At 39.3% G+C, this 27,640-nt stretch overlaps 1 long non-coding RNA gene across 5 annotated transcripts in view; it reads right to left on the bottom strand.

The window, feature by feature from the left end:
• Nucleotides 1-3,659: 3,659 nt before the first annotated feature.
• Nucleotides 3,660-27,640, bottom strand: part of LOC114017246 (uncharacterized) — a 37,608-nt gene continuing 13,627 nt past the window's right edge. Inside the window, exons 3-6 of one of the 5 annotated variants that reach the window (XR_003562177.2) lie at nucleotides 20,007-20,068; nucleotides 15,480-15,683; nucleotides 10,438-10,536; nucleotides 3,660-4,007 (exon numbers count right to left, since the gene is read on the bottom strand). This is a non-coding gene — a long non-coding RNA (uncharacterized LOC114017246). Of the gene's footprint in view, nucleotides 4,008-8,689; nucleotides 8,791-10,437; nucleotides 10,537-15,479; nucleotides 15,684-20,006; nucleotides 20,069-27,640 lie in introns of all 5 variants that reach the window. The other 4 variants (XR_003562178.2, XR_003562176.2, XR_003562179.2 and 1 more) reach the window with 4 other exon arrangements.

Here is a 27,640-nt window from a genome sequence, read left to right on the forward strand (position 1 = left end):
AAGCTTTGAATTTGCATGGCATATATCCTACGCAGTCTTATAGAAGAAATATTTCCATTTTAGAATTCAACTTTTGTAACCTTTGGCAACATGTAGTATCAATGGCTCTTTGTTGTTTAAAAAAAGTGAAACTGTAAGCTATCCACAAGGATATGCAGGGCATTGCTATAGCAACACAGCCTCCCTTCCAGCACCAAGAGAGAAGTCATGAATAAAAGATGGGGTTCTAAAGACAACAAAATAGAAAACGTTGTTTCAACCCTTCTAATACCTGACATTTGCAGTTATTTTGTTAAATGCAAACCAAAAAAAAAAAAAATGTTGGGAAAGGGCATGCCTTTGCTGAAAGTATGCATTTATATATTGGGAAGGTCACCAAGCAGATATACACTTTTTGCATTTGCATTTATCAGCTTACAGAAGGGGAATAAAAATCAATAGCAGGAGCTGACAGCATGCAATTTCTTAAAATGTGTATATATACATAAAAGAAATAATCATCTTAAATATCTATCTGACCCAAAAAAATAGTTGCTGCCTGAATTAACATAATGAAAATGTAATGTTGGAAAAGCACCACCCATTTTCTGGTCTATACTTGAATTTAAAAAAAAAATTGAGATGGAAATTTTCTTTCAGAAAAGGAAAGATTCTCAGACTCAACAAATTCATATTTTCCTTTATCTGTAGAAAGATTATAATGACTGTCAAGCTCAATCTCATTTTCCTCCGTGCTGTACTCCACTTTCTGGCCCTTAGTATTTTTCGTGGAAACGCCTTAATTAATGAATTAACTGTGAGGCATAAGAACAGCAGTATGGTTTGAAAGGTTCCTTTTAAAAATGCATGTTATTTGTTACTGCATTTGAATTCAGATTAAATCCAGGGAGGACTACCGGACCATTTCCTGGCTACGATCTTGTTTACTAAAAGATTGTTCTAAAAAGTACTGTTAGTTTAGAGAAAACTGTGTTATTTGTAAAGCACTGTATTTGAAAAGGGAGGAACATGCACATATGATAATCTTGTCTCATTGACTCTTTGGAATAATTTGCTGTGTGTATCTACACTTGGACTTATTCTATTTGAAACTAAAACATCGTGATAGATGACTGTCAGTTATGCTGGCAAATTTTCACTGAGTAACTGTAAATGTGATGTAGGAAGCAATGTGAACCAGCAGTGGTGTCAAAACCCCCTTGTCTGTCAGTCTATAACTTGGCTTCAAAGCTGGGAAACTCCCTTCTTTCAGATCGTAAGTTTTGGTTGCTCTGGGGACACATTTTGCTTATAATTACATCTTTGTCTCCAGTGAGCTGCACAAGAATGAAGAAAGATTGTAGAACAGCATTGCTCCTCACCATCAGAAAACCCAATTAATTGTTCTTTTTTTTTTCTGCTCATTCTAATCCAGTCACTTTCCTGTGTACTTTGAGGTACAGCAAGCAGATGAGATCTCATCCCAGAGAATCCTAAGAAATACGTTGAGCAATTTTATAGCCTTAAATGTGGTGTGAATTGTCCTTGGGTTTGCAAAAAAAGAAATAACTTTTTTTGGGGGAGGGGGGCTTGTTACTTTGCTGCGGTAAGTCCCCTTTCGAATTTGAGCTGCTGCAGGGCGGCTGGTCATTGCCATTGCTCACGATCCTCTTTATTCTGCCTGGCAGTTCTGCAGTGCGTCACACACATTGGCACCTTCCCTTGGGAAGACTCATGGCTCTTTCACAGCCCTGGACACAGGAGGGCTGAGGCTGTTCTTGAAGACTCACAACTTAGTGGTGATGAGCAATGGTGTTAAGCTTTTCAGGTGAAGTTTTGAGAGGCAGGGTTCTCCTTACTGACTTCAGTTGTTACATTAGAGTCATCAAAGCGATGAGCGGTGCTTAGATCATGCATTAGTCAACTGCCACTACACAGCCCGCTTCCCTACAACAGATGCCTTGTCTGAAATCTCATTGACTTTTGTTTCCTGCTGTTTTGACATTTCCTGACCCTGGTCACTGATTGGAGTTTTAGTTCATTTATCAGTGTCCACAGGAAACAGATAACACGAGCAGAATTCAGTTTTCTGTCTCCCTGCAGAATTCTGGTTTGCTGCAAGAGATCTGCTGTAAGGCAATCTGGAACAGAAAAAGCATGCATCTGTATTTAATAATTTTGGAAAAATCCAGCCAATAAATTTGTTTCTGTTTTGACATCGCAGGATATTTCCTGTTATCATAAAACTTCTAAAAGCTGTGTTTTTCCAAAGAAATATCTCACTGTCTTCTATCACAGTTAGCCTTCACTTTGGCTATTGAAGTTTTTCTAAATGAAGAGAGCTACCTCCCATCCAGCTCTGTTCAGCAATACTGTTATGTGACAGTATTACCCTGCAAGATGAGGGGAACAGGAAAGGCAAAATATCACTGACAGGGTTGGGAGGGAAATTAAATTCTGCAATTGTTAGCATAATATTATTCTGATCAGCAAAATTGTAGAGTACCACTGCCATAACATGTTCCTATGTCAGTTGTTATGGGTATTTTAATACCCTTGGTAGTGTAATTTCATAATGATTCTTTTTTCCAGTCCTTCAGGTGACAAGCATGCTCAGGCAAAGAGCAACCATTTCATGTTGTCTTGGCCACTTTGAGCAAAGTAGTATTTAACTGTAGTTATTTAACCCCACTGTGCCATGTTAGAAGATCTCTTTGGTTTCTGGACAGCAACTTTAAGTTCCCCACAAAGATAATTCCTTGCTATAAATGTCAAAATTAGCCCATTTTGACTATGCTGTCAAGATTTAGGTTTGTTTCAGGCAGTTGTCTGTCTAACACACATCAAAAATGATCTGTTAATTTGTTTTTTTCTGTGGCGATAATGAGAATGTTTTTGTGCTGATCTGTTGTTCCATTATAACTGCAACTAAAGTTGCCCATGCCTTTTTTATGACTTGTTATAAAGGAGATATATCTTTTTCACTTGCTATCTCCTTCCTTCTGTCCTGCCAACTCAAGCTCACTTTACCATTAGAATGGCCACTGCTCTGGTCCCGCTGTCGGTGTACCTGAACACTAGGAAAAGACAAAACAAACTACCTGTAGGCATTGAGGTGGTCTGACTGATCCTCTAGATTGCTCTTGCAACTCTCTTTGTGGGAGGAATGGTTAATATTCATTAAACCACTCTTCGCTGCTACTGAGCAAGCTGTTTTTGTATGTTCCAGTAGAGCTCCTTAGCCCCTGGATCCCTCTCCTGTTTTTCAGTAGCCTGCTATTGAAGGCCCTTATAGGATGCTCTACAATTTACCTTTGTCTTATTCCTCATGCTCTCTCATTTAACACTGAGCCGCCTCTTCACGCAGTGCATGGAGAAGCCGCCTCCTGCCCTGGGTAGCAGAGCTGTGTGTGCCCTGGCATCCATGACCAGGACAACTTTCTTCCTGCCTCCAGATGGACTTCCAGGTACACCATTGCTTTATTAGCCGGTTGGATGCAATAAGCACATAGCCATCCAAATCTGCTTGCATACAGGTAATAATACGCTAAAGAAATTAAAGATTTTGTCATAAAAGTTTTATTAGTGTCTCGGAAATTGTGTTGCCATATTCCATGGGTAGCTTCTGCTTTCAAGGCCTAATAATTTTCATTTTAAACATGAAACACAAAATAAATCTAGAATTAAAGTCTCTGTAGGAAGCATGATGTGCTTTTTTTTTTTTTTTCCTTTATGGTGCCAGACTGCATCTGAACAGAGGACGGTCACTGTTTCTTTGTCATGGCACGTGGCTCTACTTGAAGACTCTCTGCACAGAGAACATGCTGTTGTAAGTAGCAGAGTAGCCAAAAATACTGCAACTCAAATTTGCAAATAGACCACATTTGATGTTCAGGCTAGGTGGAAAGATGAGGTATAACATGCAATGTGGCAAATATGTACAGATGCATATTGCAAAGGTAAATGTGGTGGGATTGTTTTCTTCTGTGTCAGGAGGACAGTTCTTTACCCAAAGCATTCCAGAATATCTGCAAAAAAGCATCCTGTCAACATGAAAATGAAACTGTTTTGACAACTTAACATGGGCTCTAAAAAGAAACACTGTGATTGTTTAATCAATTAGTAAAGCACTTTACTGCTTTATAAATAAAAGGTAATAAAGGCCGTGCAGTGCATAGCATTGCCTTAACTCCTAATGGCAAGGAGATTACGGTCTAAACAGGCTGGATAAATGTGCAGGGAAGGCTGAAGAGAGAACCTGCTTGGCCACAAAAACCCATCGAGAAGGGAATCAGTGGCAAGCTAACACTTTAACCAAAAAATAGGCATAGAAAAGGAAGAAATCTATTCAAGGAGAGTATCCACACATCCCTCAAATGTCTAGCAACCAATATTGTTATGGCTTTTGCTGTTTAGGATTCAGTTATAACTTTGATATTTAGGAAGGTTACAATTCTATTAACAAATTAATGGGCCAGTTATTCTATTTTTATGGATGCATTGGATGGCTCAATTTAATAGTAAATGACAAGCAATTCCCAGCAGAATTCACTGTCATTTTTGTTATTCAATAAAATATTTCTGAAGAAGAAATCCCTTTTTTACAGTAATTTCATTTTAGTCTTTCACTTTCAGGAATTTAATTTATTCCTTTGAAAAAATTATTAAAACCTATATAAACTGGCAGCGGTACTATTCTGTTAATTTCAGGGGGGAAAAGACCAAAAGGTACATTTTAATGTGTTTCTTGATCCAGGGATTTTTTTTCTCCTTTTCGGCCAAGAGGAACATTTTTGCCTAAATGTGGGCAAATCCAGAGTTTCTCAAGCTCATGTACTTCTGGGATACAGGACTTGTCACAAGCTAAGGCAGACTTTTTTTCAAGAGCATGTTGGTAAAAGCATTGGCAGAGTATGATACAGAAGGCTTAATGAATTCCTTGCTAGCCCTCTGTTAGAAAAACCTCCTCTCCTTACTGATACGTTTTAATATGTGGAGATTAAACATATCTAAAATGCAGAAAATGCAGCAAATACTTGTTAGCTTCTGTGAGTAGACATATATTCAGCAACAAAAACTTTCATTCTAATGTTTTATAGCCAGACAAGTCTCTTCAGAGCTTCTCAGCTACGCATCCTGTTGATTAAACTCTGAGTTAATTACATGCAAGAGTACTGGGGCAGAGTGTTGTCCTTGAAAACCTCACGAGGCTGGCAAGAGAAGATGTGCAGGTGATTGTCTGATACCTGGAGAACTTATCTGGCTTCTGTCTCAACTGAAACCTGTGCCTGTGCCAAGCACTCTGAGGATTCTGTTTTCAAGCATTACACTGATATTAACATGGCTTAATATTCATCAGAGGACTTATTTTTATAGCTCTTTCCATGAACTCCATGAAACCACAAATAAAGTTCAGTGGTGAAATTGTAAAACAGGGTTTGCAAGATAAATAATATTTCCACTCTTCCTTCCTGGCCCCGTGTTTCCCTGGTGGTTGTGTATGGCAAGTGCCTCTGTTAGGGATGAATGGTCCAGCACAGCAGAGATGGGAGGAGGAGGTAAGAAGTATCACTTGGAGAAAAAAGACACCTGGTTTTATTTTCTTTTTTAGCAACATGCTGTTGAACAACAAAAAAGCAAAACCAGAGAAGAAAACAGCTGGCACAGTAAGATCTCTGCTGTTTTTTCTGAACTGCAAACAGGCGTAAAGATCCGTAAGCCACTAAGTTTTCTATTCATATTATTTTTAGACCACAGTGTGACAAGACTGTGCTTGGATGTAACGGACACTGAGGTACCAGGGAAAAAGGCATTTTATGCCCTGAGTACCCTCTTATGAAAGCAATGGGTGTAAACTAGCTGAGGTTGGTTTAGACAGAGGCAATGTCCCAGGCAGCATCGCTATTTGAATGCAAAGAAGTAAATCAAGAGGGGATAGAAAAAGGAGGGAAGTCAAGTAGATGAATAAAAAAATACACATGGAAATGGAGGAAGACTAATAAGAATCTAAAAATGGCAGTAAAAAATCAGCAGGGCAAGGTATAGAGGGAAGGAGAAAACGTACTAATTTTAAAAAGGGCAGAGGAAAAGAGTTTTGTGTTTTTTTTAAATTAAAAGTTTGTTACAAAAATATATTTACGTGTAGTTGAAATTAAATTATTTTCAGTGTTGTGTGTGCATAGATTTGTGGATGCTTGCCTGTACCTTAGACTGTCTAAATTTGATTTCTCTAGAGTTCTTGCATGAGATGGTTGTGTGCAATATTTTATTATATTTTAAGTGTATTTGAAAGAAAAATATTGCTTTTCCAGCGTGAAGTGCATAGAAGGGGGCTTTGGTTGCAATCCATGTAATTACAGGATGGAAAATTCCTCTTGGCAGTGGCGCTGCCATTCTTCAGTTCCTATCATTTAAATTTCAGGTGGTCTTGGAAATTGTTGCTAGTTTCATACTCACTTAAGAAAGTAAGAGCCCCAAACATAGTCTTTAGTCACCTTTATTCATCCTTGAATTCTGTTCAAAATTTGCTTCACAGCACAGTTTTTTTAGACCACTCAATACACGTTCATGTATATGAACCTCTCCTCCTACCCGCTGTTTCTCGCTGTGCCGGGGTGGCCTTAGTGAATTTATCTCTGGGTAAAATGGACAAGGCTTGTCTTCATTCTGTTCTTATTTTGGGGGAGCTCACTGAGCTGGGGGAAAAAATGGTTGCAGGTGAAAAAAGAGGTAGAGAAAAAATTATGAAGTGCTATCCATGTCCCTGAACCAATTTAATTGTGATCCGGGTGATCTGATGACTGTCTCTGCTGAGCTGAGTCATTTGCTGACATTGACTCTTGCTGCAGCAACTCTCAGTAATTTGAAATGTGAAAAAATACAAGTCAGTATTTATATAAAATTGAGATTTTTACACTTTTGACCCTCTTTCACTTTTTTAAAAAAACACACTGCATTGAAACACATCTTGTTAAAATACTGATTTTGAATCAGTTTTTGTCTGTAGCCTTTGTTTTGCTCCAAATCCAAAGTGTCTTTTGTTGTGCTCATGCATAGGGCAGTGTTTTCAAATAACTCGAGGTCTGCCACACTCATTGGTAAAGCATGAACAGAGAAGATTGATGCTGTTTAGCACTTTATATAGATAAAAATTTGTTATGATCAACCGAAAATAAGCTTCAATTGAGTATCATTATGGCCAGTACAATGTGGCAATTACTGTCACACAGAAGAAACATTTGTTCACTAATTCATTTTTGGGGGTATTTTTCCTTTTGATATACTTAAAAATGAGAATGCAAAGGTATTTCTGACAAAAAAGTACTGAATTTTCCACTCTATGTGCAAATAATAAGAACAAGTTGCTGACAGATTGAAATAATTTCTGTGAGGTCGCTCATTTTGATAGCCACAGGTATCAAAATTGGTTTAGTACGAATTTCTTCTAAGCTCTTAACTGGAAAACTGCATTTATCTTTTTTTTTTTTTTCTTTTCCTTTTCATCTTTAGTGGTACAAATAGCAATGAACTCTGCTTTTTTTTTCATTTCAATAATCTGGAAGACAGAGATTGCTGAAATGATAACAAGGATCTCTTTTGCTTGCAAGATTCTGTATCTTCACGTTGAATGATAAAATGCAATGTTTAATCTTTAGCCCAGGTGAAAAGTTCTGCTATTTCATTAAAAAGGCAGGATTAGTCATATTCTCAAAATAAATAAATGCTGTTTTAGCAGCAACAAAAAGGCTAGCATCATAGATTAAGACAATCATAATGTAATATTTCACAAATAATCCCAGACTCCATATGTTTTGTTCCACTTTCTTATTTAAAGGCAGTGATTTAAATAAGATTTTGATGTTAACCATGTGCCATACAGTGCATATATGCATCAGTGGTTACGAGTCTTAAGGCTGTTATTTTAATCCAGCAACAGATTATTAGAAATTCGTAATGAAAATAAAATCCATTTTATCCTTGCAATTCTTTCCTAAAATCATAATGAAGATCTGCCCTGCAATACTAGACACAGCCATCTCAAATTCAGTATCACCAAAGGTAGAAAACCCAGAACTTCTTGCCCATCTCCCTGCCATAATATAATTTACAACAAGAAAGTACATACAAATGAAGAACTTTTCTCAAAAGAAATTAAGAGAAGCAGCCCAAAGGGGAACATCCTTGTAGGATACTGTTTAAAGCTACCAGAGACATCTTCTGTTGTGGAACTTCTCTCCAAATGAGAAAACAGAAAACCCTGGCAAGGCAATGCAAAACTGTTATGAAACTGTCCAAAAATGTTTTTGAGCCTTGACTTGCTAAAAGCATTAGCACAAGTAATAACAGCATTTAAAATGCATAAGTAAAAAACCTGACCCTGTAGTTCTGATAGAGTGTAAAAGAAGCATTCAAGAAATACAAGATTTTAGCAAAAAACCCACTTGACCCTAAATTAATTATTTCTATTGTTTTTTACCGGGAAAGAGCAAAAAAAGTTGAGTTTTTTTCATCATGGAGCCCTTCTGTATGGAGACCAAACTAAGGACCTCTGAGTTAGCTGTCATTAAAAAGGTTTAGGACAAATTGATATACGTATAGTAGCAAACCAACAGAAATAAATTGTGTTCATCTAAGAACTCTAGCAGAAATCAAACCTAAAGTGCTGAACTACTCCCTGTAATGGATAACTCTGACTTACATCAGCCCATACCTGAGGAGCAGAAAGTGATAGTTGTGAAGCCAGGCTTTTTAAAGAACCTGTAGGGTGTGAGACTGAAGTTCATTAGTGAGTCTGGGGAGCAAGCAAATTATCTGAAATTATAAAAAAGACCAGAATTAGTACGCTACAGTGTTTTAATGTGTTGTAATGGCAAAGAATTGGCACAACTTGGATATTTAATGTGTCTCACCAAAGGTAGCGAAAATTACCTGATATGGGATGTGGAATAAGTTTATTCCTGAATCAGCAATAGGTTAAAAAAAAAAAAAAAAGGTGTGTGTGGGGGGGGGGTGGGGTGGGGAGGGGAAGGAATAGGATAGATAATCTTTTTCCACAGGATTCAGTAGAGGAATGAATGGGGCTGTCTGCTATTCAACATATTCTTAACTGATCTAGAAAAGGGAATGAATGAAGAGTTTTTAGCTGATATGAAATTACTCAAGATGGCCAAAGCTTAATGTAAAGAGTTGTGGAAGGATTTTACTGTGTTGAATGATTGCGTGAGAAAAGGCCAAATTAATGCAAAGTAATCCTCCTGAGGATAAAACAGTTTTAATAATGAAGCTCTCAGTGGTGGGCTCTAAATTAGCATAGAAGATCTTGAAGCTCTTCTGATTAATTCCTTAAAAACATCAGCCCAATTCTCAGCAGCCATCAGAAGACAAACAGAGTATTAGGAAATATTGGGAAAAGAATAATAAAAAAAAAGAAACAGAAAGCTTGATTATGCACATATTGATGAGATAGGCACATAATGAATGATTTGTGGAAGTTTGTGGAAGGATATAGAACCTAGAAAGGGCAAGGAGAACAGCAGAGGGGAAGATCAGAGGTATGGAACAGCTTCTGTGTAAGAGATATAACTGTACCTGTACTCTTCAGCTTGGCAAAGAGACAACGAAAGGCGGGTGTGATAGAGGAATATAGAATTATGAATGACATGAAGAAACTGAATAGGGAATGATTACTCACTGCAGGGTACCCAGGGAAACTATTAGGCAGCAGGTTTAAAACAAACAAAAGAAAGCCCTTTCCTGCATAACAATATTACATTTTAAGATTCATTTTCATGGGATGCCAAAATTACAAAAAAGTTCAAAAAGTGATTAAGCAATTTATAAAGGAAAGACCATGAAGAGCTATTAAACATGAGATGGATGATTTTAAACAGGAGTACCTAGCAGCTACTCTCTTTCATATGTTCTTTTTTCTAAACATCAGCTGCTGGCCACTGGCTGAGAAAAATCTTTTAGTTTGATCTAGCATGTCTGTTTTTATGGAAAACAGCACAGAAAATACGGCTTATTCAATACTAAATATGTAAGCTCTGATTCTGCTATCCTTTCTACTGGCCTATTTTCAGTATAAAAGCTAACCAGGTTTCATAAGGGTTGCATGATCAAATGTCATATAACTGAGCACTTCAGAATTGTTAATCTTTCAATAATAATCCAATGAAAAACTTCCGTCAAACTATTATTTTTAGACATTTATCATATATCTAATAGCATACAAATATTTACGATATAGCTAAGAATAAGGAATAAAATAGAATATACAGCTTGAGACTCAAAGCAGTAAGTATAGTGTGGGTTAAGGACAAATGAGAGATATGTGTCTCCCCAGTCTAGCAAGGGATGCTAATTCTGTTTTGCTACAGTCTTGCTTTAGTGAAGCAAAAATAAGGAAGGAAGGAATGGTTCAGTATTTTCAACATCTTTGTGTTTATAAAATAGTACCAGTAGAACAGTAGTCCAGGTGTTCATCATCCTTTATTGCAGTATGAATGCCGAGACTTCCATTCATTTCAAGGGCTGCCCCCACTAAATATGTGGTTTCTGTGGGAACAGAAAACAGCTTGGTCAGAGAATGTGGGTGTCTTCATGGGCCTGCAAAGCTGATATGACAATGATGCTTTCTGTCTTAAGGCTCAACGTGAACAAAAATGCAACTCTGGTATCGGCACGTGGAAGGTCTGCAAAATGTTAGCAGGGTTTTCCTCCCCCCTTTTCTGAGGAGAGAAAATGAGATTCTCCTGGCTGCAAAGCTGAGCAAGTTATAGTTTAAATTTGCTCTGCTAAGTGAAAGCATTGTGCAAAAAAAGCCCTAAATATTTGAGGCAGAATCAAACCCTCAGAGTTTGTGAAATGTGAGTAATGACAGAAAATGGAAAGGCTGGCTGTTAATGTTGCCATCAGCAACTGAAACGCTGAGATGAACTGTCAAGAATCAAGTGTTCTCCTATTTATTTAAAATTTATAGACAGGTACTATTGTATTACCTGGAATATTCACTTCTCAAAGCCGAAGAATGAAAAAACCTGTTTGAACGGGCACCCTGCTACTCAGGTGGCTTCCTAATGGGGCTGGGACTTGTGCTGCCGTTTGTTTCCAGCACAAGAGCTCTGGCCGTGCTACACCGGGCACTAGCCCCGTGAGAGGATGCGTGTGCCACACTGGGCTCGGAGAGGCGCCCAGCTGGGCTCCAGCTGTAGGGCTAGCATGGCTGGTGCGGCAGGTTGGGCCAGCTGGAGATACCGTGTGGAGGTGCATTTATTCAGTGTTGGACATACTGCACAATGCAATGGGCTGAACGGTCCTGTTGAGTGCAGTGTAAGAAGAAGCACTGTCTTGGGCACCGTATCGACATCCTGACCTTCGGGACTCGGACACTCTCTAAGAAGCCTTTCACTTTGTCCCTGAGCAGGGCTTGGGTGTCGTTGCATGTGCTTCAGCATCCACGTGTAGGTGCTTTGAGGAATTTGTGTAAAAAATTGAGATGCAAATTGAATGCAGGTATCCATGAGGATTAGATTTCCAAACTACCGTCTTGAACTTTTGCATTTAAGTTCTCATCTGCTCTGGTATGCTTGATGCATCGTGGTCACTGCCAATTGCTTTCTGATTACATTTGATGTATGTTTGCAGCTGGTGGAACCAAGTAGCTATTTGCAGAAACGTTCTGAACTCACTTCTTGAACTCCTGGAATGACAGTTCGATGAAACCAGAATAGAAATGGGATTTGCATTTATGCCGAAGTAGGAACACTCAAAATGGAAAATTCCTAGCGTGTGGTCTGGATCAGCCAGTATCAATGTTGATTCGCTTTCTATGAGCTATGGAGAGACAGTGTTGGGTGAAAAAAGCAGGATGCAGCTCCTGCTGTTATTCTGCAGTTTTGAATAGAACATCCGAGACTCCATAGGCTTTGTTTCTTCATGCTGTTAAAACGCAGGTAGTAAACCTTGGCCATATTTGTAAATGATTTTGTATTTAATGTTGATGATATAATTTGGAAATTATTTTAACAAAGAAAATGAATATGAATATGAACATGATGTTCAGGACAAAAAGTTTCCTCGAAAAATTTTGAGCATGGTGTAAAAGAAACCTATAATCTTGGTGACCATTATCTCTAAAATTTTGCTTTGGACACCAGAACTGAAGCTGGTATTTGGCTTGTACACAGTCATACAAACGCTGGCCCACTGATATGAAACTGATATAAATAAGGTATGAATAATGGTTCCTCTCCTCCTAAGATATATAATACTGATAAAATTGTTGTCAATTCTTTTAACAATATGCAGATTATAATCCCTGAAAATATCTGATCACTTTCTCTTAACCATACAGTTTCTGCTGTCAAAGTTAAGATTGTCAAACAGGCAGAGTTGATAGACTTTTCTTTGGTAGTATCCATCCAAAACTAATGCTTTGGACAACACATTTGTTCCTTGTGTTTATCTGTAAAACTTAGTTCAGCAATTTAGTATATAATACAGAATCTAGTGCTGTTGTACTGCTTGCATGCAGTTATACTAGTGATAACTAATAACTTGGTGGAGGATGGGGGGAGCAGGCATATTTCTGTTCATTTTCTAGAATAAAAATGATGGAGATAAAGTGCAAAATATTCTTCATGTTAAGGCTAATTATTGCATTTTTTTGTCCCAAAGTTTTTCATGTATGGACCACATTTTAAGATGCATTATCCTCTGTAAATTGCATGACATTTCTATGGGGAGGTAGAGCAATAAGGGTGTTGGAGAATGTGACAGGGCATGGTGCATATTTTTTTTTTTTATATCCCCCAGTGCTAGCTGGCAAGGTCACTCTCTGAATGGCTTGTCTGCTTATAACCTTTTGTGTTGTACAAATTAGAGCTTTTCTGATGCAGTTCTCAGAAATTATTAAAAACTTAAATTAAATATTCTAAATTTGAACACAGATTTTGTAGCTTTCCTTTTGCATTAGCATTTTGGGTAGTCCCCAGATTTGTTTCTTGATTTGAAAACGTGCTTTCTGCTATATCCTCTGTCTGGTCGCATGTGGTAGTATTATGTTTTCCTGAAGCTGTTGTTGTTTGTGATGAACAGGAACTACTGGAATAATCTGTAACGACGCTAATTCACATTCACTTGTAGTGCTGCTGCCTAGATACATAGTAATTGTTCCAGGAGCCTCCGTTCTGATAAGGACAAATATTCATGATGAAGACATCACTGATTTTTAACTCATTTGTTCTTTAAGCTCAGAACACTGTTTGTTCCTAATGAAGAGAAGCAAAAGGGTAGGTGTATGATAGAGGTTTTGAGGGTGTGTATATATATGACTTTGGTAATCCTAATGTACTCTGACATGTTGGGTGAATACATATGATGTATATTGTTTATAGATTTAGTCTTGTTATGTCGCAATGTATTTAAAGTATGAATGTCTTGGATATTTCAATGTTAATGTCTTCCCTATTTTGCAGCCCTCTCCGTCCATCACTAGTATTAAGGCACTGTTGTATAAGAAGGAGGAATTTTCCCTGAAGATGAAATGAGGAGCATTCCTCAATCAGCTCTTGGTTTTGTGTGGTAGTAGTGCACGATGTTAGGATGCACAGAACTACACCAGGCTGGGCACCTGTAGGCTGTCATTAAGTTTAAAATTACTTAGTTGCAATCCACTCTGCTGTGTTTTCAGCCTTTAAAAACCCAAAGATAACTTTTTTATTTATTCCAGAATGGTTTAGTGTATGGCATTGAAATAGTTTTAATTTAAAAAAAAATATATATAGAAGAAACTAATCATTTAGGGTGTTTTGCTTGCTTGCACGGTATGGGCACGCTAACTATGCAGCTGTCAATTGCAAATGCAGTTGTCTGTAGCCAAGTGTTTTTGCAATAGTTTTCGAGATCAGATTCAGAAACATTATTCTTGAGTGTTCACTTGAAGTCGGGATATCTGATAGAAGACAGCGGTAGAAAGAGATACAGGTAGAAAAAAGCGTGTAGAAAAAGCCATTGAGACAATATCAGCAACTTTGAAGTGACCATTTTTAACCACGAAGGTGAGGTGGTGGAATCAATACTGCCTGGCATTTAAAAATCAAAATAGCTTACCTTGCTTAAAGTCTCTGAATGCATAAAATAATCGACCCCATTTGTGTCATAACATTCTGTTGGGCTCTGACTTAATGCGGAGTTTTCTTCAGCTGCGGAGCTGCAGGCTTTGCTTTCAGAGCACTCCCCTCTGAGTTTTATCTCCAGCACTGCTGCTCAGCTCTGAGTGGCCATGGTGTTCATGAGACTGACAACCAGCAAATCTCAGAAAGTGAGAGGACTGCCTTGGTGTATTCATAATACCATATTTTGTTTATTTTACTGTATTGGAGTTTGATAAGCTGGGTATTTGTTTGGCTTTTGCTCTTCACGAGCAATTTGACATATGTTTTATCTCGTTTAACTTCCCAGCTTCAATCTTCTTGCTTTAGCTGGCAACTGTTAATTTGAACCAAACTGAGAAAATGCTGGAGAGCTTCTTTTGTAATGGCAGTTTGCTAATCTGACTTCTTTGTCCATAGAGAAGCCAGGGAATTGGCTCTCAGAATAGCTTCTCTTTGTTCTATCTATAGTACCCTTAAAGGCCTTTTAAAAATGGTGATTGGGAATTATCATATATAAAGTACAGAGAATCTATATGGGAGAAGGGAATGTAAGAGAAAATAAATTTGCATTCCAGAAAAATTGTATTCCAGAACAGAGTGGGAAACCAAGAAAAACTGGTTTTCTTTTCATCTTCTAAGACAGAATTTTATGATCTTTTACATGGCTTTGCTCCTAGGGAAATGAATACTTGAGGTTTGGATGAAGATCAATTAAAATCAAACTAAATATATATTTATTTACAGAGTATATCGATTTTAGAGGGCTTATTGATACCTGTTAGAATTTAATATAACATGTTCATTTAAGGATTACTGGTGTATGCTTTACTGGCTACCACTTCTCCATTTTAGTATTTAAATTATTTAATAAGAGGGGAACTTGGTAAACAATAAATAAGCAGTTTACCTGTTCTTCCATCAGCAATTGTGGACTGACTGCTTGTTTTTCTAACTTATACGGACTGTTACTGTTTACTGGCATTCTTCTGTTAGAAACTCATTTATAAAATACACTTCTCTACAGTTTAGGGCTTTACAGTGGTATCTCTTGGCAAAGAACACTTCTATGAGTTGTGTATCTAAGAAAACAAACACAGCTTTTCCAACTTAAAAACTAGTTATTTATTTCCACCTTACCCATATTGACTCCATTCCTTTCAGTAACTAGCATCAATAAGTTTTGCCTTTTAAAGTGCGGATGTTTCCTTGCAGTATCCTTTATTAAAGCATATTAACAAAATGCTGAGAAGCAATTGCTTTTGGATTTCCCAGAAGGTCCAGAGCCCATGTGCAGACAGACATCGTCTCGTTTGGGGAGATCAGCTGATGGAGTTATCAACTTACACAAAGATTGTAGATGGAGTAACTGCAGAATCTTTCCAAATGGGTAAGTTGTGCTTTCCTAAGTTATTCTCAGATTTGACTTGGTTCTGTGCTGACTTTACTCAACTTTTTCTGGAGACCGTGCGTGAGAACTAAGCAGCAGCCCACTTCAGGAGATCTACAATGCAGGCAATATTCTCACCAAGATAATTACCAGATAATACCCTGTTAAAAGTTTCAAGCATAAAGAACATAAAGATAGAAAAAAAGAGGCCATACTGCCAGTGAGGGAAAATAACCATGTTATGTGTTGTGCAAGGCAACAGCAGGTCCCTGACATGTACCAGCAGAGGCAGCTGTGGCCGTGCAGCCAAGCAGTCCCCACCCTGACTGCTCCCTGAATCCCCACACTGACAACTCCAGCGATTTCCACACAGTGGACCCACCCCCAATTCTTTGCACATTTGGCTTCCACATCCATTTGCCACAGGACTTGGCCTATTTCTGGCTGCACAAAGCTGACAAAATGTGTCGTGACTTTTTCTTTCTTCTCCTCTTTGCCCTTCCCTCTGTTCTCCGAGGCTAGTGAGCCTTCTGTCCTACTTTGTGCCCTACCTGATGACCACATGAGTGCTCTCCTCCAACATTGTCCATAACTTCACACTTTCCTCACAATAAACAGCACGTTTTATATCCCTGTTCTAAAATTATGAGACCTTTCTGCCCACCTACTTCTTCCTTCCTGTTCATCTCACAGATGTCTGATCTCAGAGATGCTCTGTTACCAAACTCTGCTTCAGTTTCTGTCTTCCAATTCTACCCTTGATTCTCTTCATCTGGTTTTAGGATCTACATTTGACTGATATTTCTTTCTGTCACTACAGCTTCTTTTTAGACAAATTTAGTAAACAAGTATTCTAACCATATCCTTTGGACTTGTTGGCCAAGTGTGACTGTGACATGTTTATTTCCTCTCAACCCTTCATTTGCTCAGATCCTGTCCTCTTCTGACTCTCCTACTCCTGACTGCTCCAGGAAGGATTTCCTTGGAGAAGCTGTCTGATTCACCTTTCTTACAAGTTTTGTAGTGGTTCTGTATGGACTGTGTCTATTTTCCTTAACTGTATCTCTGGATATCTGCCTGTGAAAACATGAATTTGACAACCTTTTCTAGGCTGTTGCCTCACAAACCTGTTTCTCTACTCCAGTGTTGGCTTATTTTGTCCAAATTAAAATCTTAGACCAACTTCCTTGTATGTCCTCAAAGAGGCCTGTGAAGTCAAGTTCAGTTTGGAGACAGCTACCAACCTTTGACTCTAATTGCAGCCTACAGTTTCATTTTCCTGAGTCTGAACACTGCTAGGCTTGTCAGCAAGGCACGTAGCATGGGTTTGCTCAGTAGGTTATTTCTCTCATTCAGACTGTCTTGATGATTCCTGCTGCAATATTCCAAATGTTTCCTGTCTTTCTGTCCCTGTAGCAGAAGTTGGCACTATCTTGTACCTCAGTTACTATGACGTACTTTTTATCTTCTGTTGTAATTCTGTTCCTCTGTCAATTTTTCTTATTGCTGCAAAGATCGTCCTTGCATTTAATTCCCTTGCTTTGCAAAATCCACTCCCCTTCGCTTGCCTCACTACAGCTGAGTTGTTGATTCATTCTCAAGGCTTTTTGCAACCTCTTGCACCATACTTAGTACCTTATCTTCAAGACCGAGGGTGACCGCCAACCCCCAGTTAGCCCACAAGCCCAGCCTTCTCCATCTACCTGTTGAAGTTCCATGCAGATACATTTGTTTTTTTCCCCATAGTATTCTATACCTCCCCCTAAGCTGGGCAAGGGGAATGGCCCTATGAGCAGCCCCAAACTATTTTATTATCTTCCAAATCCCTGCTTAATATTCTTCTTAACTATGACTAATACATGAGACAGCATGAGAACAGTCTCCCAAGATCAAGCTGAGCCATGCTGCTTGCTTTATTTCCCCCAATGATCTCTCTGCATTAATTTCCTCGGTACTTGCAACATAAGTCATCTGGGGCAGACACAAGTACCATAAACAACTTCAAAGTGATAGAGTTGATAGGTCATGATTTTGGAAGGCTGGCTGGCACCTCTAGGAGATTTTGGAGTGGTGGCCGATGGTGTGTGAATGCTGCAGAACATGTGCTTCCAGCTGAAGACTGAGAAGGTGTTATAGGATTTGCTTTCCATTTCCTTACTTTGGTGAAAGGTTGATTTTATTTTATAGAAAACTGTATTGTTTATCAATTAAGATGTTTGTATATTAATGGTATCTATGGATAGCACAGGATGATAAATATTGAAGTGGGATGTGGAAGTGATTCATGTTTCATGAACTCTGGTCCTGACCTTCTTACAATTACCAGAACAAATTACATTAATTACACTAAATTATATGACAGGTGGAGGAACTTGTCATTAGTATCCATTACATACAGCAATATAGAAAGAAATTCTCTGATTTTCTGTAGTAATTGACTGTGAACATGACCAGTTTTACGCAACAGCAGTGCATACTCAGGAGGTGATGTTAGTTCTGCTTTTGCAGTTTTCATGTAAAAACAGCTTACTTATTGCAGAATAAAAAGATTGTTCCTGAGTGATGAAGTCAATGAAGCCTGGATTCCTATAGGTTAGGCCCCCCAGGGACCACTATTGCAGCGGCATTTATGCCTCCCTCCATGTCCTCTGTAGCATCCTTGACTGGCCAAAGGCAAGCAATGATGCGGGTGCCTGGGGTGAGGTACACTGACCTCCTGCCACTGCCTGTGTCTCAGCTGCAGAGGCTGTCTGTCCGTCCCTCAAGCAGCCAGGAGTTCCTGTCCTTCCCTCCCCATTGCTAACTGCAGGTCTTCAGGAAACCTGTAGGAGTGCAGCCATCTATAGGACTTGTAGTACCTTTTAAATTTGGGTTAATAATGGTTCTGTGTGTGACGTTAGATGAGAGATGGATACTGTGGTAACATAAACCTTTTTTTTTCCTAGGCAAAGAAAAAGGCAAAAATATTTATTTTTTTTTTTAATATGAAGATCAGCATCTGAAAATACAAACCTGAGAGCCGCCTAATGGGGTCAGGCAGTGTGACCCATGTGTCAGGCTGCAGTAGCACGACATTATGCTCCACCAGGAGCCCCACCAGCCCCTACCACACTGTGGGCATCACAATTGCTTTTCCTTTCTAGACACAGTGCAATGTTTCTGAAGTGAAAGACCATAATGAAAAAGGGACATATTCTGATATGTATAAGTTTTCTTAATGCCTGCTATAGCTGAATTGTTTACTAGACGGATTGGAAATTCACATTTTACCAAAAATAAATTTTCCTTCATTTTTTTCTATGGGAGAAAGAAGCTGAAAGGCACAGATAAGGTTTTGTTTCTCCTTCACTTTGTTTTCCAAAGCCTTTCGCTTTGTTCTTCCCTGTAGAGCTTGTAGTGCATGCTTTGCTTTTTGCTTTTTGCTTTTTTTCCTTGTTCTGTTATATATCCTTAAAAATGTTTTGTCCCTGATGTTGGATTCTGTTAAAAGAAGTAATTTTGGTTTAAATCTTTTAAGGTATTATTAAAAAAATATATAGAAAAATATAGGAAAAAGAACTGAACAACTTCCTTTTAATAGATTAAAAAAAAATATCTCTGATTGTGAAGGGTTTAGAGAATATGACTCTAATAATATATTCTAGAGACTGGTTTATTCCATGGTCTGTTATATATATTATTCCATTTGTTTTGTAGACTGTTTTTAATCAGCAGAAAGGTTCAAGCAGCGTAGAAAAAGTGGAGACATCTTCCTTTTCTGGATGTCTGAGCAGAGCATACTTTGACCTTGGATACAATTTATACATTAATACATTTATACATTATACATTTTAGTAGGGCCTGTAGCAACAGGACAAGAGGTAATGGTCTTAAACTAAAAGAGGGTAGATTTACTTTAGATGTTATGAAGAAATTCTTTACAGTGAGGGTGGTGAGACACCGGCACAGGTTGCCCAGAGCAGCTGTGGGTTCCCCATCCCTGACAGTGTCCAAGGCCAGGCTGGATGGGGCTGTGAGCAACCTGCTCTTGTGGAAGGTGTCCCTGCCCATGGCAGGGGGTTGGAACTGAATGATCTTTATAGTCCCTTCAAACTCCAACCATTCTATGGATCCATGATTAACTTTTAAAATACTGGCACAGCTTTTCTTTAAAATGCATAGCAAGATTTTTCATTGAGCACTTGAGCTGAGGGGCACCAGATCTCTAAATATCTCCAAGGGCTGGGGCCTGGGACCCTGCTAAAGTAACTGACCCTTGGTACACTGCTGTGCTGAGATCCAGTCCCATGAACAGCTTCATGAAGGACCATGCGCAAAAATAACATGTACAGGTATTTGCTTGCACATACGTACATTTTTCATGCTGTAGGCATAATAAGAACAAATCAAACTGCTTCTACAAAATCCAGTTTGTTTCCTAGGTAGGCAAATGTACAATTTGGTATACGTAAAAACCCCAGCTATTAATAACAAATCGTTCTTACCTTAAAAAATGCAATGAGTCTCCTATTTGAGTGATGAAGCAGTCATCATTTCCACGTAAGGTCTGTGGTTTCAAGAATGTAATAAAACCCCATCAGCTAAGTTAGGAGCATGAGAAATCAATAAATATGTCTCAGATCTTTACAAAAAAGACAACAGAACCTGTCAGAGGAGAGGAAAGGTGTGAACGAAGGCTTAAAAAAAGAGAAAAAGCTAAAGTAGTCCTTTAAAATATGGTAAATGCACCACAGTACCTGATGCAGCAGCATTGGAGGCAGTGATGTGGTTAGCACGGGTGTCTGTGACCTTCCGGCCCACCTGGGGCAGCTCGTGGTGGCCTCTGGCTTCAGTCCAGGACCAGCCATCAACCAGCGATCCCACAGAAGGGACACTGTAACAATTCTGTGATCATTATCTAGAGGGTGCCTTTAAACAATTCAAAGTTACTGTATGACCAAATAACTTTTCCTCCTGTTGTTCAAAATACTTTAGATTGATACTTTGTGGAATAAATAATGTATTTCTGCTATAGGCGCACTTTGTCACCAAGATGAAGAATGCTAAGAGAGCCCTGAGGCTGGGGACAGTTTTATTGTGTATAATGAGATTTCTGCAATAGCTAAATGTTGTAGAGATCACAGGGGTGGAAATCCTGGAGAAAAGAATAAGGTTTGTGCTTTGCCTTGCACAGACTGAAGCATGTATTTGCTGGATCTGTGCAGAAAAAGCTTTTCTTTTTGAGCTGCCTGACACAATAGAAGAACTTGCCTTACACATGAAATCAGAATTTAGAAAGCTTTTTGTATTATAACAAATACACAACCTATTAAACTACAGTGTTGTAATCCAGGCCTTCAGCAGCTTAGTCTGAAATGTCATCTGCACATGCCAGCCCAAGATGCAGAAAGAGTGGAATATACGGTGCACAGGATTTAACCCTTTCACAGTAAATTAAATAGGGCTTCTGACACCTTTTGAAACTGTGTTTATGAAATTTTGTGATTCTTAGCTTGCTATATAAATGTTAAGCCCTGATGCCCCTTTCCTGGGAAATGATGACACTAAAAGAAAATTTACTTGTTTGGTATGTTATTACCATTTTTCTTCAAGCCAGCATTGAGCTTTAGTACTTAGTACCATTTAACACTGTATAATCATTGAAATCCACTTTAATGACTTTTGTAATATAAATGTTTTAAGTATAATAACAATTATTTTAACAAGTGTTTCCTGATTCCAGGCATGTGTGAAGAAGATGGGGTATGTAATATGTCTGACCAGATAACTGCTTTTACAAATTATATTCATTCTTCTTTATTTAGCTGCAAAATTAAGAGAGTTCAGTCTAGTTCAAGGAAAGCATTGTGGTAAACAGACAGCTTAAATGTGAGCAGTGTAAAGAGCAGCAGCTTGCAGAAATATTGCTATAGATACTAAGACCGTATCCTGCCTCGCTATGGACCACACATAATTGAATCATGTTCAATAGAAGGCCATTACAAAACAGAGCTGATTTGCAATGCTAATGTGGTGAAGACAGCTGTCACTGGGAATTAAATATGATCATTCAAAGCCTGAATAAATGAGGTGCCCATTATCTTCTGGCTCTGCTGCAGCCTGCTTAAAGAACACAAATAAATGATACTGTCTCAATAACCAGCTCAGTTTTGTCTTCTAGCCATAGAAATATGAAGAAGACAGAGGGAAGAGGGAGGGCACACAACAACATCAACAACAAAAAGCAGAGTTAATTTACAAAGACATGCAGAGAACCAGTGCCCTAGGACTCCATTTTCAACAGAACAGTATTTGTGGAAAAATGGAGAAAAAGCTCCTTAACCAAGCTAACATGTTTTAGTGTGGAGCAGGCATACTTATTTATAAAGAAACGGCGAAAAAAAGAAGGTGTCTAAAAATCCCAGCCAGCGGTTTTCCAAAGAAATCAGTCAAAGAATCCAAAATGCCAGGTGAACTGGCACAGAGTCTGCCAAGAGTGGTGAAGGATAGGTTAAGGTAAATTTCTTTTCCTTCTGCTACTCAGTGCCGTGTATGTTGTAAAGTACTTTGATTTTAATGTGAACCATAATCTATACACAAGGAAGATGCTGATAAAGGTGGAATAAATTTGCATTTGTCTGAAGAGGAAATTTTTGGGAAGTTTGTGTCGTTTCACAGACCACATGGAAACCAACAGTAGTAAGCAGAGGGAAAAAGAAAAGTTAATATAAAAATGAAGGGTATTTCTACTTCAGGTAAGGCTGTCGCAGACAAGTTACTAGTCCCTCATGTAGCTAATTTGGTCCTAAGTGGAATCCTCCCAGTTTAAGCTGCAGCTGGGCAGTGCAGGGAAAAGGCTGAACCCAAGGGAGAGCTGCGCGGTGCCGGGGACCTGCATTCCAGAGGTGGACATCCTTGGCTGGCAGGCTCCGTGTCCCAGCCGAGCGGCACCGGGATGCTGGCAGCGGGGAGCGCTGACAGCTGCGGTGACAAGCACTGTCTTAGTTGGTATGTAATTACCAACTCATGCCTATGGAAAATACTGTGTGGAATCTGGACTTTAAAGAAGAGAGGAGACAGAAGTAACTTGCAGAAATCGTATTGATAGCATGTATGCACGTGTATGAGTGCTTCTTTAGACCTGTGATATCCCCAGAGGATAACCCTATATGAAGGACTATAGAGATGCTTTTCTTCCATCAAAGTATTTGCCCACCCACTGCCTCTTCACAAGGTTTTACATTTTGCACTAGGAAAATCAGCTGGCAGAGCCTGGAGATGGTCAATATTGGCTGGGCAAAGCGGGAGGAAAGGAGCTGAAGGCCCCTATGAGAGCTATGACCCAGGCCCCTATCTTTTGTAACCCCAGGTCCCAGGGCAAGTGACCGGTCAGAGCCCCGTGGCAGCCCTGTGTAAGTATGTGACAGGCAACAAGTTTCACAGTGGAGCTGGCTGTGCCCATGAGGAAATCAGCTAGTCTAGACCAGTGAGCTAACCGCAAAGAAAATTGAGGTATGAGCAAGAGATTAACACACACACTGCACAAGAGCAGGCAAAAAAAAAAAAGGCTTAGAAGATATATGACTGTGAAAAATTGCATCTGACAAAATATTAAATACCAGCAAGTGTAAGGTCATATATATGGCACAGGAAAGCAAATCAATAGGATGGATAGAAATTGGGGATTAGCTCTTTAGAAGTTAGCAATTTTAGGAATAGGTGGAGTTTTAGTGATAGCAAAAATAAATGTGAAGTTGCAGACGGAAGTGCAGGCTGGTTTTGATGGAATGTATTGTGAGTCGGTGCACAAATGAAAAGCAACAGCATTTGCAAGACACCTGGCGTTAATGCACCTGCACTTGAAACGCTGTTTACTTATGTCCTCACATGTACTGACATGCTTATGAAGATGAAAAGAAGGACAATTTAATACAGGGGAAAAACATAATACAGAGCACATGCAGAATGACCAACAGCACCCGTTTCTCTCTTCTTTAGAATTCAGAGGATTTGGGGACACATGTAAGTCAAGCTATACCTGAAGAAATGGAAGTATTTATATTCTGAAAGAAATCATGGATGTAAGAGACACCAGAGTAATGCAGGTGTGAGGGTTTCAAGGCCAGAATTCTTTGCTAGCTAAACATTTTGTAGGTAAACTTCTCTTGTGAAATAAAATAGAGCAACTCCAAAGAAATACAGATTTGAAATTACTATTTTAAGTTCCTTCATCTATTGCTTACTTGATAACTATGCAGTTTGCAAACCCCTTAGCTGTGAGCCACTAAATAGAAGGCCTATTGTGTCCTACTGTTGAGAATACCTTTAATGGATTCCCTGTTTTCACAGTTTCACTTGGATTTTAGTATTTTTCCTGTTTTAAAACCCAGGGAGGGAAAACATTATATTCACTGTTTTGAAACTCTGTGGGCGCACTATAGCACCTGTACATTTAATATCAAAGTCTAATTATGTTTAGCCGAGGGGGTTCTTCTTCCCTGCCCTATTCCTTCCAGTGTCTACTGCATGCCCTGTAGAATTATGCATTTTACCACTTCAAGAATTTCAAAATACATTTTAATTGCTAGGTAGCTTTGTCTGGAAGGCTCTGGTTGATGCAGGTTAGTTCAGTGTTTGTAAGGGGACTGGCAATGCCCCGGGCGATACATAGCCAGAGAAGGAAGCAGGGCACAGGAAAATGGTCGCACACTGCATGATGCTGCAGCTCCGTGCCTGTGGGTACAACACCTCTCACAAACAATGGGAACATGCATGGCAAGGCCTTCCAAACCCCCTCCTCTGGCTCTCATCCTTTTTTTGATGAGACTTGCTACAGATTTCTTCTCAGACGTCTTCATTCCTCCCATCTTGCAGCCCCCCCGGCCACGGCATTATCTTTTCCTTCTTCTCCTTTTTGTTAGATGTTTTTACTACCAGACAGATTGTTACGTCCATGTGATCAGCACTTTTATCGCCAATATTATTGCATTTTTTTAATGCAGGGGCTACTGTGTTTACTTCACAGAAGGAAACACAAGTCTCATTTGACAGCCTTCTCAGGAAAGCCTTTCATGCATCACTGGATGAGAATGGACAATCCTACTGCTTTGCAAAGGAAAACCAGGATAATTCAACATTTCTCCATTTTTAATAAAGCACTCAGTGTTTTCATGCATTGTAATTGTAACGTTTAAAACTGTGGACATGGCAAATAGGAGCAATTCGTATCTTTACCAAATGGAAGTATGGCTCATCAACAAGGTACCCTGCTAGCAGTGTGAAAGCAAACTGCAGTGTTACTTAATAAATTACTGTTCTGTTAATAAATGAATGTCCTATGACCTGCCTAGTGGATGAGGAAAAGGCTGTCTTATCTGGACTTCAGTAAAGCCTTTTTGACATCATTTCCCACAGCATCCTCCTGGAGAAACTGGCTGCTCATGGCTTGGACAAGCATGCTCTACACTGGGTACAAAGTTGGCTGGCTGGCCAGGCCCAGCACGTGGTGATGGATTCAGTTACACCCAGCTGCTGGCCAGCCACAAGTGGTGTTCCCCAAGGCTCAGTACTGGAGCCAGTTCTGTTTAATGTTTTTCCTGGTGATCTGGATGAGGGGATCGAGTCCACCCTCAGTAAGTTTGTAGATGACACCAAGTTGGGCAGTGAGTATTGATTTTGAGGGTCAGAAGGCACTCCAGAGGGATCTGGACAGTCTGGACAGATGGGCTGAGGCCAATTGGATGAGGTTCAACAGGGAGAAGTGCTGGGACCTGCACCTGTGTCACAACAACCCCTCACAATGCCACAGGCTTCGGGAAGAGTGGCTGGAAAGCTGCCTGGTGGGAAAGGACCTGGGGGTGCTGGTCAACAGCCAGTTGAATATGAGTTGACAATGTGCCCAGGTGGCCAAGAAGACCAACAGCATCCTGGCTTATATCCAAACCAGCATGGCCAGCAGGGCAAGAGCAGTGATTGTCCCCCTGTGCTCCACGCTGGAGAGGCCGCACCTCAAATCCTGTGTTCAGTGCTGGGCCCCTCACTGCAAGACAGACATGGAGGTGCTGGAGTGTGTTCCAAGAAGAGCAACAAAGCTAGTGAAGAGTCTGCAGAACAAGCCCTTTGAGGAGAGGCTGGGAAAACTGGGGTTGTGTAGCCTGGAGAAAAGGAAGCTTGGGGAGACTTTATCACTCTCTACAACTACCTGAAAGGAGGTTGTAGCAAGGTGGGTGTTGGTCTCTTCTCTGAAATAACAAGCAATAGGACAAGAGGAAATAGCCTCAAGTTGTGCCGAGGAGGTTTACATTGGATATTAGGAAACATTTCTTCACCAGAAGGGTTATTAAGCATTGGAATAGTCTGCTCAGGGAGGTGGTTGAGTCACCATCCCTGGAGGTACTTAAAAGACATGTAGATGTGGCACTGAGGGACATGGTTTAGTGGTGGACTTGGCAGTGCGGGGTTAATGGCTGGACTCAATGTTCTCAAGGGTCTTTTCCAACCTAAATGATTCCAAATACCCTCTTGTGGTTAATTTGTCAATTTAGGGTGATGCTGTCTCAGCATAGAGAGAAATAAGGAATCACAAAGCACTTTTTTAGAGAAAGTAAACTTAAATTGGCTCTGCCAGGTATGAGGACTCAAGCATATAAGGTGCTCAGAATGAAATGGAGCAATCGTCATTGTAATTGTAAGATATATATTTGATTTGTACCAGGGGAGCTACAAGAAAAATAAAACTATGCATAATGCATGCGAAAAATACAAAACCAGGAAGCTACATGTACATGTCCTACAGCAGGTGAGGACCTACCCATCTGCCTCCTTTTTGACACTAACAGAGCTAGTGAAGCCTCATTTCTCAAATTTTTGGCCTTATGCTTGAACTGCAATATACCCAGCTCTCCCCATTCCCCTTGTACTTCCCTACCATGCTGGAAAAAAAGGGACAAAGCGTGTATCTACACAGTATGTACTATTTGACTTAAAATCAAAGCACTTGCAACTAAAGACCAGGGGAAAGGGGAGAGGAATGGAGCAATGGGTGGTGCTAGCGTCAGTAGCTGGAGCATGTTTTGCATATTTCAGTTCTAAGCTAAGGTGAACCCTCTCACGTTCTTGCTGCTAGTCCTCTTTATTTCATATTCCTCTTGAATCTTGGTGAAATCCATGGAAAAATTCCTGTTCATTTCCAAGTGTTGACTGCATTTATTTTCCTGTGTTGTGGTATTTAAGTACCAGAGTCCAAATTTTCTAAAATATACTCTTCTTCATGATGACTGGGTCTTGTTTCATTTCCTATTTTATCTAGGTATCCAGAACACTTAAGAGAGAAGAGTGCAGATAACGATGGCATTGCTTCCAGATAGGAACGGGGTAAAACTCCATTTAGATTAATCTTCTTAACACAGTTAGGGAACGCAGCTTGAGTCTACGATAGAAACATGGTGGGTTTTGATGGTTTATTTTTTCAGACTTGCATAATTCTCAGATTAAATCAGCATTTACCACAGTAAATAGTAAGTCATTGATGGAGGCTCATTGCAGTATCTCATAAACAATGATTGTTGTTAAATATTGAACTTTATTGCTTACTTTTTGTATAGCACTGCAGAACTTTTTGAGGTTTCACTTTTTATAAGACAAGCTTCACTGTTTCCTAAATTCCTGAATGCATAATGCCTCATAGCTCCACATTAGGGCTTTGGGTATTGTCCAGCTCTTATCATGGTGTATGAGAGATGCAGTGCAAAGTGAGTGGAACTTCACAAAATCCTTGAAAGCTTCACGTCAGAGACATACATGCTTAGATACCTACATATTATAGCAATTGTTGTTGTTTTCCTGCTATGTATAGATAGCTACAATTGGGATAGTTAAAACCCAGCATCAAAACATTGAGTAGGTTTAATGTATTTGTTTGAACTTCTGTTACTAATCTTGTGCATAAGCTGTAATTTATTTCCTTTTCTCATTATGCATTAGATTGAATAGAAGTAAGTGTTGTGCTAAAGTGTTTGTGTCGTGTTGATAAGGCTGGGTACATAGCTATGAGGCTGTTGCACAGCAACAAAGTCTATTATCTTTACATTACGAGACCACTGTAATTTTTGCATCTTATACTCAGAATATGAAAATAAAC

This window comes from Falco cherrug, chromosome 7 (genome assembly GCF_023634085.1).
Source record: "Falco cherrug isolate bFalChe1 chromosome 7, bFalChe1.pri, whole genome shotgun sequence".
NCBI lineage: Eukaryota > Metazoa > Chordata > Aves > Falconiformes > Falconidae > Falco > Falco cherrug.